General features: G+C 46.1%; 1 protein-coding gene and 1 pseudogene across 1 annotated transcript in view; both read right to left on the bottom strand.

The window, feature by feature from the left end:
- PARP4 (poly(ADP-ribose) polymerase family member 4) overlaps positions 1-3,224 on the bottom strand; it is a 68,724-nt gene extending 65,500 nt beyond the window's left edge. The window contains exon 1 of the mRNA XM_061133433.1: positions 3,112-3,224. The gene's annotated coding sequence lies outside the window, so the exon portion shown is untranslated. The remainder of the gene's footprint in view (positions 1-3,111) is intronic.
- A 5,038-nt stretch (positions 3,225-8,262) lies between these two features.
- LOC133049730 (uncharacterized protein C3orf26 homolog) lies at positions 8,263-9,762 on the bottom strand (annotated as a pseudogene).
- Positions 9,763-11,179: the final 1,417 nt, after the last annotated feature.

Raw genomic sequence — 11,179 nt, forward strand, 5'->3', positions numbered from 1 at the left:
CGAGACTATGCTATTCAGGTTCATCCACCTTGCTCTCAGTCTCCAACACTGGGAACGCTGCGTTGGCCGGGAATCAAACCTGGGTGAACTGCTTGGAAGGCAGCTACGCTCACCACTATACCACCAACTCTGCACACGTATATGCAGTACACATGTATTAAAGAAAAAGCACCTGTGATCCCTCCATCCAGAAATAACCCCAATTGTTGATACTGAGATATTTCTTTTTCGTATTATTTTTTCCCATATCATTAATATTTTGTACAGTATTCTTATAAAATGTTATTTATTCATACTGTTTATTTAAGTTTATGGACAGTTTCTCTAACTTTTCATGAGAATTTTCCTATGGCACTAAAAGTTGTTTGAAAGAATTTGTAGTGGTGCATAAGTTATTTAACTCCTACCCTGTCATCAGGTATTTGGTTATCTAAACTTGTTCATTATACATTTTGAAGAAAATGTTAGTATATACTTTTTCCCTGTGTGGTAAAGTATACATGGGCTTTCCTGGTGGCTGAGCAGTAAAGAATCCACCTGCAATGCATGAGACGTGGGTTTGATTCCTGGGTCAGGAAGATCCCCTGGAGAAGGAAATGGCAATCCACTCCAGTATTCTTGCCTGGAAAATTCCACGGACAGAGGAGCCTGGCTGGCTACAGTCCATGGGGTTGCAAAAGAGTTGGACATAACTAGCAACTAAACAACAACAAGTATACATAACATAAAATTTACCATTTGAATCATTTTTAAAGGAAATCAACCCTGAATATTCATTGGAAGGACTGGTGCTGAAGCTGACGCTCCAATACTTTGGCCACCTGATGCAAAGAGCAGACTCATTGGAAAAGACGCTAAATGCTGGGGAAGATTGAAGACAGGAGGAGAAGGGGACAACAGAGGATGAGATGGTTGGATGCCATCACCGACTCAATGAATGTGAATTTGAGCAAACTCTGGGAGATGGAGAAGGACAGAGAAGCAGTTCACGGGGTTGCAAAGAGTCGTGTCTGACTGAACGACTGAACAATAATCATTTTTAAGCATACAGCTCAGTAGCATTAAGTACGTTCACGTTGTGAAACCAGAATATAAAGATTTTAAACATATTAATAAATCTCTGTCCATGGAATTCTCCAGGCAAGAATACCGGAGACTGTTGCCGTTTCCTTCTTCAGGGGATCTTCCCTACCCAGGATTTGAACCCAGGTCTCCTGCATTGCAGGCACATTGTTTACTGTCAGAGCCACCAGGGAAGCCAGGGGGGGAAATGCCAGCTGTAAAGATGCCAGATTGGGTGGCAGTGAGCCTCCTCTGGCCCAGCAGAGGCTGCATGGGCAGGAGAGAGACTGACACTAAATTGTGTGAAACTTCAAGTCTGGCCTTGACTCCTGTCTTCCTGCAGGTTCTGTCTGGAGTTTCCTTCAAACACCTGCCTCTTCTCCTGCGAGCAGCTTCCTGACAGACACATACCACCCGTCTCTTCTTCTCAAACTTTCTCCACATGAAGTCAATCTCACATCTTCATTGGAGACTGCTCTGTTGTATGTGAGCTCTGGGTGTCTTCCATCCATCAGGCCCAGTTCAGCTTCAGGTCCGAAGAAGCTCCAGGACTCCCCTCACAAATCCCGTCTCTATTTAGAAATCATGGATGCATCTGGGAGCAAGAGGCTCACTGCCACCCAATCTGGCATCTTTACAGCTGGCGTTTCCTCCCCTGGCTTCCCTGGTGGCTCTGATAGTAAACAATCTGCCTGCAATGCAGGAGACCCGGGTTCAAACCCTGGGTAGGGAAGATCCCCTGAAGAAGGGAATAGCAACAGTCTCCAGTATTCTTGCCTGGAGAATTCCACGGACAGAGGAGCATGGCAGGCTACAGCCCGTGGTGTCGCAAAGAGTTGGACAGGACTGAGGGACTAACACTTTCCCTTCACTTCAAGAGCCCACAGCAGTGGCTTTAGTCACACACCTCTCTGTAATCATGGGATGGCCTGCATTTTTAACATTATCAGTGTCTCCAGGATGGCAAGCCTATGTGAACAGCTGGTCCTTGGTCATCTTTATATCCTTGGAATCTAGACATCTCTTGGCACACAGTAGGCATTCAACAAACGCTTGCTAACTATAAACTTCCAAGCATGAATTAAAGCCTGTTGTGTACTGTGCGTAGTCGTTCAGTCCTGTCAGACTTTTTGTGGCCTCGTGGACTGTAGCCCGCCAGGCTCCTCGGTCCATGGGGATTCTCCAGGCAAGAATACTGTAGCGGGTTGCCACGCCCTCCTCCAGGGGAATCTTCCTGACCCAGGGATTGAACCTGGGTCTCCTGCATTGCAGGCGGATTATTTCCTGTCTGAGCCACCAGGGAAGCCGGAATTTAAGCCTAGGAGTATTTAAAACAAACAAACAAACAAAAAACCCCAAAACCCTTCTGACACTACCTGCATTTCTGGGCTCAAATGTCATTAATTCCGCACCTCTCTAATGGGACTGTTAAAACCCCTGCAATGGCAAAGGTTGCGGCACTGCGTCCGCCCTAGAGCACATCACGGCTCCACACAGGGCAGCCGTCTGTTGCACCCACATCCGTGCGCTTTCCCAAGGCGTCAGCTACTAATTTCCGGGCTTTCCACTTTGGACTCACAGGTACCTTCCCTGTTTCCGTCCCGGGCTCCCTGTCACTCGCCAGGTCGGGCTACATTCCCTGATTAGTCACCAAAAATGCACTATTAGGCAAGTTTCTTTCTCTGGAACCTAACTTTCAGGAGAAAGCCTGTTTAGCACACATTGGAAACAAGAAAAAACTATTAAAATCAAACAAACAAAAAACATGAAAAAACTAAATTCTATCTCCATCTGCTCACTTTTCCGAGCTGGGGACAAGCCGAGGCACCCGGGCGGCCCGCCCTGCCCTGTGTCCCCTGGGCCGGCGCGCGCCCGCGTCCCCGCAGGAGCGCACGGGCAGCTGGGGCGTCTGCTGGCTGGCGGCGGTAGCCGCCGCGGCGCGGGGCCCAGCCTTCCCCAGACAGTCGGCGCGGTCCCCTCCCGGCCTCTCCCCCGGACCTTCAGCTGACTGCCGGGCCCGACCGGTCGGCCGCAGCGGCGTCCACGCACCTGCCTGAGGCTCCGGCCAGCTCGGGCGCTGGCAGCCCCGAGTTCTCCGCTTCCAACTCCCGGGGCTTCAGGTCGGGACTCCCGGGTCCGGGCGCTTCCGGATTCCGGGCGCGTCCCTCTCCCGGGTCTGGGGTTCCGGCACCGCCCTGGACTGGCAGGGCCGCGGACGGCGACAGGACTGCGCGAGGCTCTTCCGGCGTCAGGACTCATCTTTCAGGCGGGATTTGGGATATGAGGAGAACTCCAAACTTCGGAGTTTGGGGAAAGCGGTGGTGGTGCTGCCTGAGGAAGGAGGGCAGTTTTCCGGAGCGGGAAAGGAACAATTTCGAGAGGATTTGAGATTGGGGAAACATGAGGCTAATTTTAGTGCAGGATTCTCAGAGTTTGTAGTTCTTGGTAGTGTTACTGAGTAATTAAAAATAGGTGTTTTCCTTGGTAGCTCAGACTGTAAAGAATCGGTCTACCAATTCTGGGGACCCGGGTTCTATCCCTGGGTCGGGAAGAACCCCTGGAGGAGGAGGGCATGGCAACCCACTCCAGTTATTCTTGCCTGGAGAATCCCATGGACAGAGGAGCCTGGAGGGCTGCAGTCCAGCGGGGAGGGTGTGTTTGTGTGCGGGGCTGGGGGTGTGTCGCACAGAGTCAGACAGGACTTATGGACTAAATAAGGACAACAATGTGCCATTCCAGAGAGGAGGAGCTGACCACTCACTGAGTAGAGGGGCGATCAGTTCAGTCTCTCAGTCGTGTCCGAGTCTGCGACCCCATGGACTGCAGCACGCCAGGCTTCCCTGTCCATCAGCAACTCTCGGAGTTTACCCAAACTCATATCCATGGCATTGGTGATGCCATCCATCCATCCTATCCTCTGTCGTCCCCTTCTCCTCCTGCCTTCAATCTTTCCCAGCATCAGGGTCTTTTCCAGTGAGTCAGATCTCCGCATCAGGTGGCCAAAGTATTGGAGTTTCATCTTCAGCATCAGTCCTTCCAGTGAATATTCAGAACTGATTTCTTTTAGGATGGACTGGTTGGATCTCCTTTAGGGGATTCTGAAGAGTCTTCTCCAACACCACAGTTCAAAAGCTTCAATTCTTCGGCACTCAGCTTTCTTTGTAGTCCAACTCTCACATCCATATATGACTACTGGAAAAACCATAACTTTGACTAGCCAGACCTAATGGGAAATGATAAAATTCTCCAAATAGTGAATAAAATGGGAATAAAAAAGATGTAGAAAGAATATGGATTTGAATCCTGACTTTACTACTTAATTCCCAGGGGATTATGGACAAGCTACCTTACAGCAGCAGTCCCCAACATTTTTGGCACCAGGGACCAGTTTCATGGAAGATAGTTTTTCCACAGAAGGGGTGGGATGATTCAAGTACATTACATTTATTGTTCACTTTATTTCTATTATCATTACATCATCTCCACCTCAGATCATCAGGCATTAGATCCCAAAGGTTCAGGGCCCCTACCTTACAAGATTGTGTGAGAATCAATTTAGCTAACATCAGCAAAAATGGTACAAGGTCCATCCCTACCGCAAAACAATTTTGGGGAACTGTGTAGGGCAACATGTGGGAGCTTAGTTCCCTAACCAGGGATCAAACACTTATCCCCCTGTAGTGGAACCTCGGAGTCTTAATCACTGGATCACCAGGGAAGTCCCAAAACAGTTTCTTATTTTTGAAACATCTTTTAAAACTTGACAAAACCTGTCAGAAACTACCTTACCAGATCCTAGAAGATAGTCAAAGGTTTACAGCAAACAAGCAGATGTATAAATGTTATAGACTGGGGTCCTTGGACTCTCTAAAAATGTTTGTTTATTTTTATCTTTGGCTGCACTGGGTCTTCGTCACACGTGGATTTTCTGTAGTTGTGGTGATGGGGGCTACTCTTTGTTGGGGTGCACATTGTGGTGGTTTCTCTGGTTATGGAGCATGGGCTTAGTTGCTTCAAGGCATGTGGGATTTTCCTAGACCAGAGAGGGAACCGGTGTCCCCTGCATTGGCAAGTGGATTCCTATCCACTGTATGACCAGGGAAGTGCCCTTGGACTCCTTATCGATAGAAATTGATGAGGTCAGATTTTGTGCTGCAGTAAGAGGACGTGAAAACAAACATCAGGTGCCCCTGCTCCAGGAGCTGGGGCGACCTAGTTGTATAAATAGGGTGAAGGTAGGAACTGATCTGAGGGAGGCTTAACTTGGGTGGTCTGCCCACCCTTGCAAGGATCCGGCACAGGACCCTTCTTTTGCTCTCAAGAGCACAGGGCTGGAGCAGGTGGGATTAGAGCAGGTGGCTGGCATGGGCTGCAGCACCAGTCAGAGCTGCATTGCCTCTGATGTGCTCCTCAGTAAGTGCACCGATGCCTCCCCTATCCCGTTTAGGGGTCTGAGCCTGTTCTGTGCCTCCCAGTCTTGCAGTCGCCTCAGGTGCTGCACATTTACCCTAACATGGAGCTGTGGGTGTGTGCTGGGCTGTGTGCTGGGGTGGTCCTAGGAAACCAGCAGAACCCAGGCAGCGTCGGTCTGCTTCCTCTTGTTTCTGGAGTAAGCAGGCTTGTGCGTGTCCCTCACAGGTGGAGTCTAGGGTTCTTATAGCCTTCCTATTAGTTCCACTGGTTTTCATGCCACCTAAGGGGGTATGTCTTCCCACTGTCAGACACCAGGACTAGGGTGCCCAGTAGTGGCTAAAACCGCCCCTTCCCCAGGAAAGGTCTTCATGCCTGTGTCATCTTTCTCCTCTTTTGTGTCCCCTTCCAGGGTTCAGGTCCTGAGCCAATTACTTCTCTTCCCTTCCTATTTGATTCTGTGTGGATCTTTCTTACAGGCTTGGTTTTACAAGGCTGTCTGTCTCCAATTTGTCTTCAGTGAGGATTGCTCCACATGTAGATGTATTTTTGATGTGTTTGTAAGGGTAGGCGAACTTTGTGTCCTCCTACTCTGCCATCTTGATCTCCCCTCCCTGGAATCAGTAATCTTATTTCTGAAGGGTAAATGTGCTGCTTTAAAAATGTGTAATAAAACATTTAAAACCCATAGAATGCTGCAAGTTGATCTGAAGCATAAAAACCCATAGAATGCGTCAAGAACCATCAGACAATAATTACAGTAAAGTCTTAACTATCATTGTATTGCTCTGCTGTGATCCCAGCAGATTCAGGCTAGAATTCTCTTTATTATCTACTCCACATTATTGCTCAGACATTCTAGAATGTAGTGCATGTGATAATCCCTTCATTGTTTAGACTCATAGGTTTCCATGACCTTTTGCTGCAAGCCCAACCCACCAGCACTAGTTCTATCCATATTAAAATGACAAGATTTTCTTTTTTTTAAAGATGTCTGTCTGCATCCAACGTAGTTGTTAAAAATTTTCTTACTGAGGTAACATTCCGGAAATCTGAGCCTAAGGACCTGAGTGAGGAACTCTACTTCCCACAGGTAAAGTGGGCTGTGGCTTTTCTTGCCTTTGCTTAGAGGCTGGGTACTTGCATCTCTCAGGTCCCTCCATCTCCTGCTGGGGTCACCTGTTCTAGCCTGGACAGCAGCATCAGCATGGGAAGCCTCCCACAGCCAGGCCTGAAATTCTGTCCTTTCTGGACAGAGCGGTCACTCCTATTATAGTTAGCAAAGAAAAGTCCTCAACTCTCTGAAGATTTTTCATGCCCAATTAAAAGAGTATTCTTACCAAATGACTTGAGAATTACATATTGTTTTTATATCTTGCAGAACCATCTGACATGACCTATTGAGCTGGACTTTGGCAGACAAACTGAGTTCATCAACAGTTGGAAGTCTTAAAATTGAAAGTGCCTTGATGGATTCGTTTATGGTATAGATGTGATGATGGCTTCTTGGGTGAGGACTTCTCTAGACTCATCAAGTTATATGTATTATATATAGCTTTTTGTATGTCAGTCATACTTCAGTATGGTGGTTTTTAAAAAGTGAAAAAATTTCCTAAATTTTTACCACATGGTAAATATCATACTTTTACATATATATATGTATTTTTTACTACTTAAGTACAGCTGTGTCAAGTCATAGCTGTGGCATGCAGGGCTCTTCCTTGGCACACAGGCTTCTCTCTAGTTAAGGCCCTAAGGGCCTATGTATGTGAGATCTTAGTTTCCTGACAGGGATTGAGCCCACATCCCCTGCATTAGAAGGCAAATTCTTAACCAACCACTGGACCACTAGGGAACTCCCTAGACATAGTCTTTTGATCTAACATTCTTGATAATTTCATGAAGCAGACAACAGTTGTGTCCTGGTTTGCATGGGGGACTAGTTCCAAGACTCCCACGGATACCAGAATCCCTGAATTCTCAAGTCCCTCATATAAAATGTATAGTGTTTGCATGTAACCTACTTAGATCCTCCCTATACTTGAAATCACCTCTAGATTACTTATAATAGCTAGTACATGTAAATACTATGTAAATTCTATAATTGTAGTGTTCAGGCCTACTGTTAGTTGCTCAGTTGTCTGACTCTTTGTGACCTCATGGACCGTAGCCCGCCAGGCTCCTGTCCATGTAAGTAAATAATTGTTGGTGCACAACAAATTCAAGTTTTGCTCTTTGGAAATTTGTGTAATTTTTTTCCCCGCTGTTTTTCCACAGACGTGGAACCACAGTTGGGAAGGCCAAGTATGTTATTATCATCCCCATTTTGCAGATGAGAACAGTTTCTGAGAACAGAACTCCTCTGATCCCAGGCTGCCTGACTCCAAAGCATGGGCCATTAGCCATTATATTACAGTGCCCCCCTGTCTCCAGTGATGACATAAAAGATTGTATCAGAATGGGTAATTTGTGGCTAAAATCCCTTGTGGGAGCTTTTAGTCTGACTTTTCTTTACAGCAAAATTTGAAGATGCAATATTTTTCATTGTCTGGCAGTTCCTCCCCTCTCCCACCTTTTTTTTTTTTTTTTTCCCACACACAAGCCAGTGATGCTTTATTACACAAGGGATTTGGCAAAGGACACATTCATTTTGTAAAAGAATCCCCACCTAAGATTCCTAGTGATCCATCTGGTGATCCAGTCAACTTAATAAACAATAGCTGGTATTTACCAGGTGCTTGCAATGGGCCAGAGCAAATCCCAGCAGGAAAACAGGACTTTTCATTAGGATCCAGATTTAGAAAAGGCCCAGCTTCAAAGATTCTGTCTTGCACAGACTGAGGATTCCTATTTCCAGAAGTTCAAAAACCTCCTTTCTTATCTCGGGAATGTTCATCATCCTTCTCAACTTCTGATTGCTCCAGTTCCAGTCAAAAATCAGAAACTCTAAGGGGTTCAAATGAAGGCCACCTTGTTTAATGAGTTCTTTAATCCTCCCTGGAGTTCCTACACCCAGGTGTACTACACGTTTCTCCAGCAATTTTACCCGCTCCTGGACCTTTATGTGTTTTGCAAATAATTTCATAACTTTGCTGTCTCCTCTGAATGCAGTCATTGACCTAATGAACTCCAGAGCTCGGATGGCAGAGCCACAGATAATCAGCATCAGGACTGATTTCTTCTCACTGTGGTTTTTCCGAAGTTTCACCCATTTGGGGCAGACTTCTTTTAGATATGATGAAAGACTGTGAGTTAAATCATTGGCCTTGAGGAAGCAGGAGTCTGGTAGGGTTAGTTCTTCTAATTCAATCACGGAGTGACTGCTGCTACAGCTTCTGTAGGTCTTCAGGTGTCCCTGGTTGTGGCTCTGATTTTGCAAGAATATCAGTAATTTTCTTCTTTTTCCTCTTCCTGGTCTTGGCTGCATCTTCACTTGTTTCCTTCAATTGTATCAAGAAACATTCTTTAGGCGGTTTGGTTTTCTTGGACAGGGCAGGACCTGGAGCTGTCTCCTGCTGCGTGATTTCTGTGTCTCCTCCTCCTTCACCATCTGATGCCCTGGGCTGCTGGCTGCTCCTGCCTGCTGGTTCTCCCACCACTCGTCTCCGAGGTCGTCTGCCATCTCCATGTGGGACTCGGCCGGGGCGGACCACCAGGAATGAGCAGGCGCTAGCCGGGATTTGCGCTGCCTCAGAGCCGGGTAGCGGGCATTGCAGCACACAGAGCCTCTATTCAGAAACCCCCCTTCCACCTTGTAATGGATTTTAAGAACCTTTAAGCTTAGTGGGCAGTTTTGAAAATTACCTGGGCTACAGGTGAACATTTATATAACACTGATTTAAAAGTCAGTTACGACTTGAATGTAGTAAAAGACTAATTTATTCAACCAATAACCAATGTGATACTTAGACTGAATTAGAAGAATAAAATATAGGCAAAAAAAGTAGGAAATATTGTAACTATTTTGAAAAGATACACACTTGAAAAAAAATAAGAGTTGGGCAAGCTTTCAAGCCAAAGGACTGTAATAAATGAGGATGAGCATTTGGTTCCTTGTGTGGCATCTAGCTGTGTGACTTTGGACATCTTGGGCTTTGACTTCTCATCCATAATTAAGAAAAAAAAAAAAAAAGAAAACCATGATTTCAGGAAGAAGGACTATTTTTGAAGTAGCTAGCAAAACACTTTTGGGAAGCCCAATTTTTACAAGTATGTCTTTAAAGTAATCTTTTAACAAATACATGTATTTATTTATTTAGCTGCACCAGGTCTTGGTTGCAGCATGTGGATTCTTTTAGTTGTGACATGTGGGATCTAGTTCCCTGACCAGGGATTGATCTGGGTTCCCTACAGTTAGGAGCATGGAGTCTTAGCCATCGGATCACCAGGGAAGTCCCTATTTTTTAAAACTAACTCAGTGGTAGTGTAATAGGACGGAGAAGGCAATGGCACCCCACTCCAGTACTCTTGCCTGGCAAATCCCATGGATGGAGGAGCCTGGTAGGCTGCAGTCCATGGGGTCCTGAAGAGTGGGACACCACTGAGCAACTTCACTTTCACTTTTCACTTTTATGCATTGGAGAAGGAAATGGCAACCCACTCCAGTGTTCTTGCCTGGAGAATCCCAGGGATGGGGTCGCACAGAGTCGGACACGACTGAAGTGACCTAGCAGTAGCAGCAGCAGTGTAATAGGAAAGAACCTTTTCATATTCTATTACAAGTTAATCACTAAAAAGATGTTGCCTACCAGCTTCAGTCAGTTCAGTCGCTCAGTTGTGTCTGACTCCAAGCAACCTCAAGGACTGCAGCATGCCAGGCTTCCCTGTCCATCACCAACTCCTGGAGCTTGCTCAAACTCATGTCCATCAAGTCAGTGAAGCCATCCAACCATCTCATCCTCTGTCGTCCCCTTCTCCTCCTACCTTTTCTTTCCCAGCATCAGGGTCTTTTCCATTGAGTCAGTTCTTCACATCACTTGGCCAAAGGTGGAGTTTCAGCTTCAGCATGAGTCCTTCCAATGAGTATACATGACTGATTTCCTTTAGGATGGACTGGTTGAATCTCCTTGCAATCCAAGGGACTCTCGAGAGTCTTCTCCAACCCCCACAGTTCAAAAGCATCAATTCTTTGGTGCTCAGCTTTCTTTATGGGCCAACTCTCACATCCATACATTACTACTGGCAAAAACCATAGCTCTAACTAGATGTACCTTTGTTGGCAAAGTAACATCTCTGCTTTTGAATATGCTGTCTACGTTGGTCATAATTTTTCTTCCAAAGAGCAAGCATCTTTTAATTTCAGGGCTGCAGTCGCTATCTGCAGTGATTTTGGAGCCCAAGAAAATAAAGTCTGTCACTGTTTCCATTGTTTCCCCATCTATTTGCCATGAAGTGATGGGGCTGGATGCCATGATCTTCGTTTTTTGAACGTTGAGTTACAAACCAGATTTTTCACTCTCTTTCACTTTCATCAAGAGGTTCTTCAGTTCCTCTTCACTTTCTGCCATAAAGGTTATTATCTGCAGATCTCTGCATCTGCACATCTAAGGTTATTGGTATTTCTACCGGCAATCTTGATTCCGGCTTGTGCTTCATCCAGCCCAGCATTTCCCATGATGTACTCTGCATACAGCCTTGACATACTCCCCAATTTGGAACCAGTCCATTGTTCAATGTCCTGTTCTAACCGTTGCTTCTTGATCTGCAT

The sequence above is a fragment of the Dama dama genome, chromosome 30, assembly GCF_033118175.1.
Source record: "Dama dama isolate Ldn47 chromosome 30, ASM3311817v1, whole genome shotgun sequence".
NCBI lineage: Eukaryota > Metazoa > Chordata > Mammalia > Artiodactyla > Cervidae > Dama > Dama dama.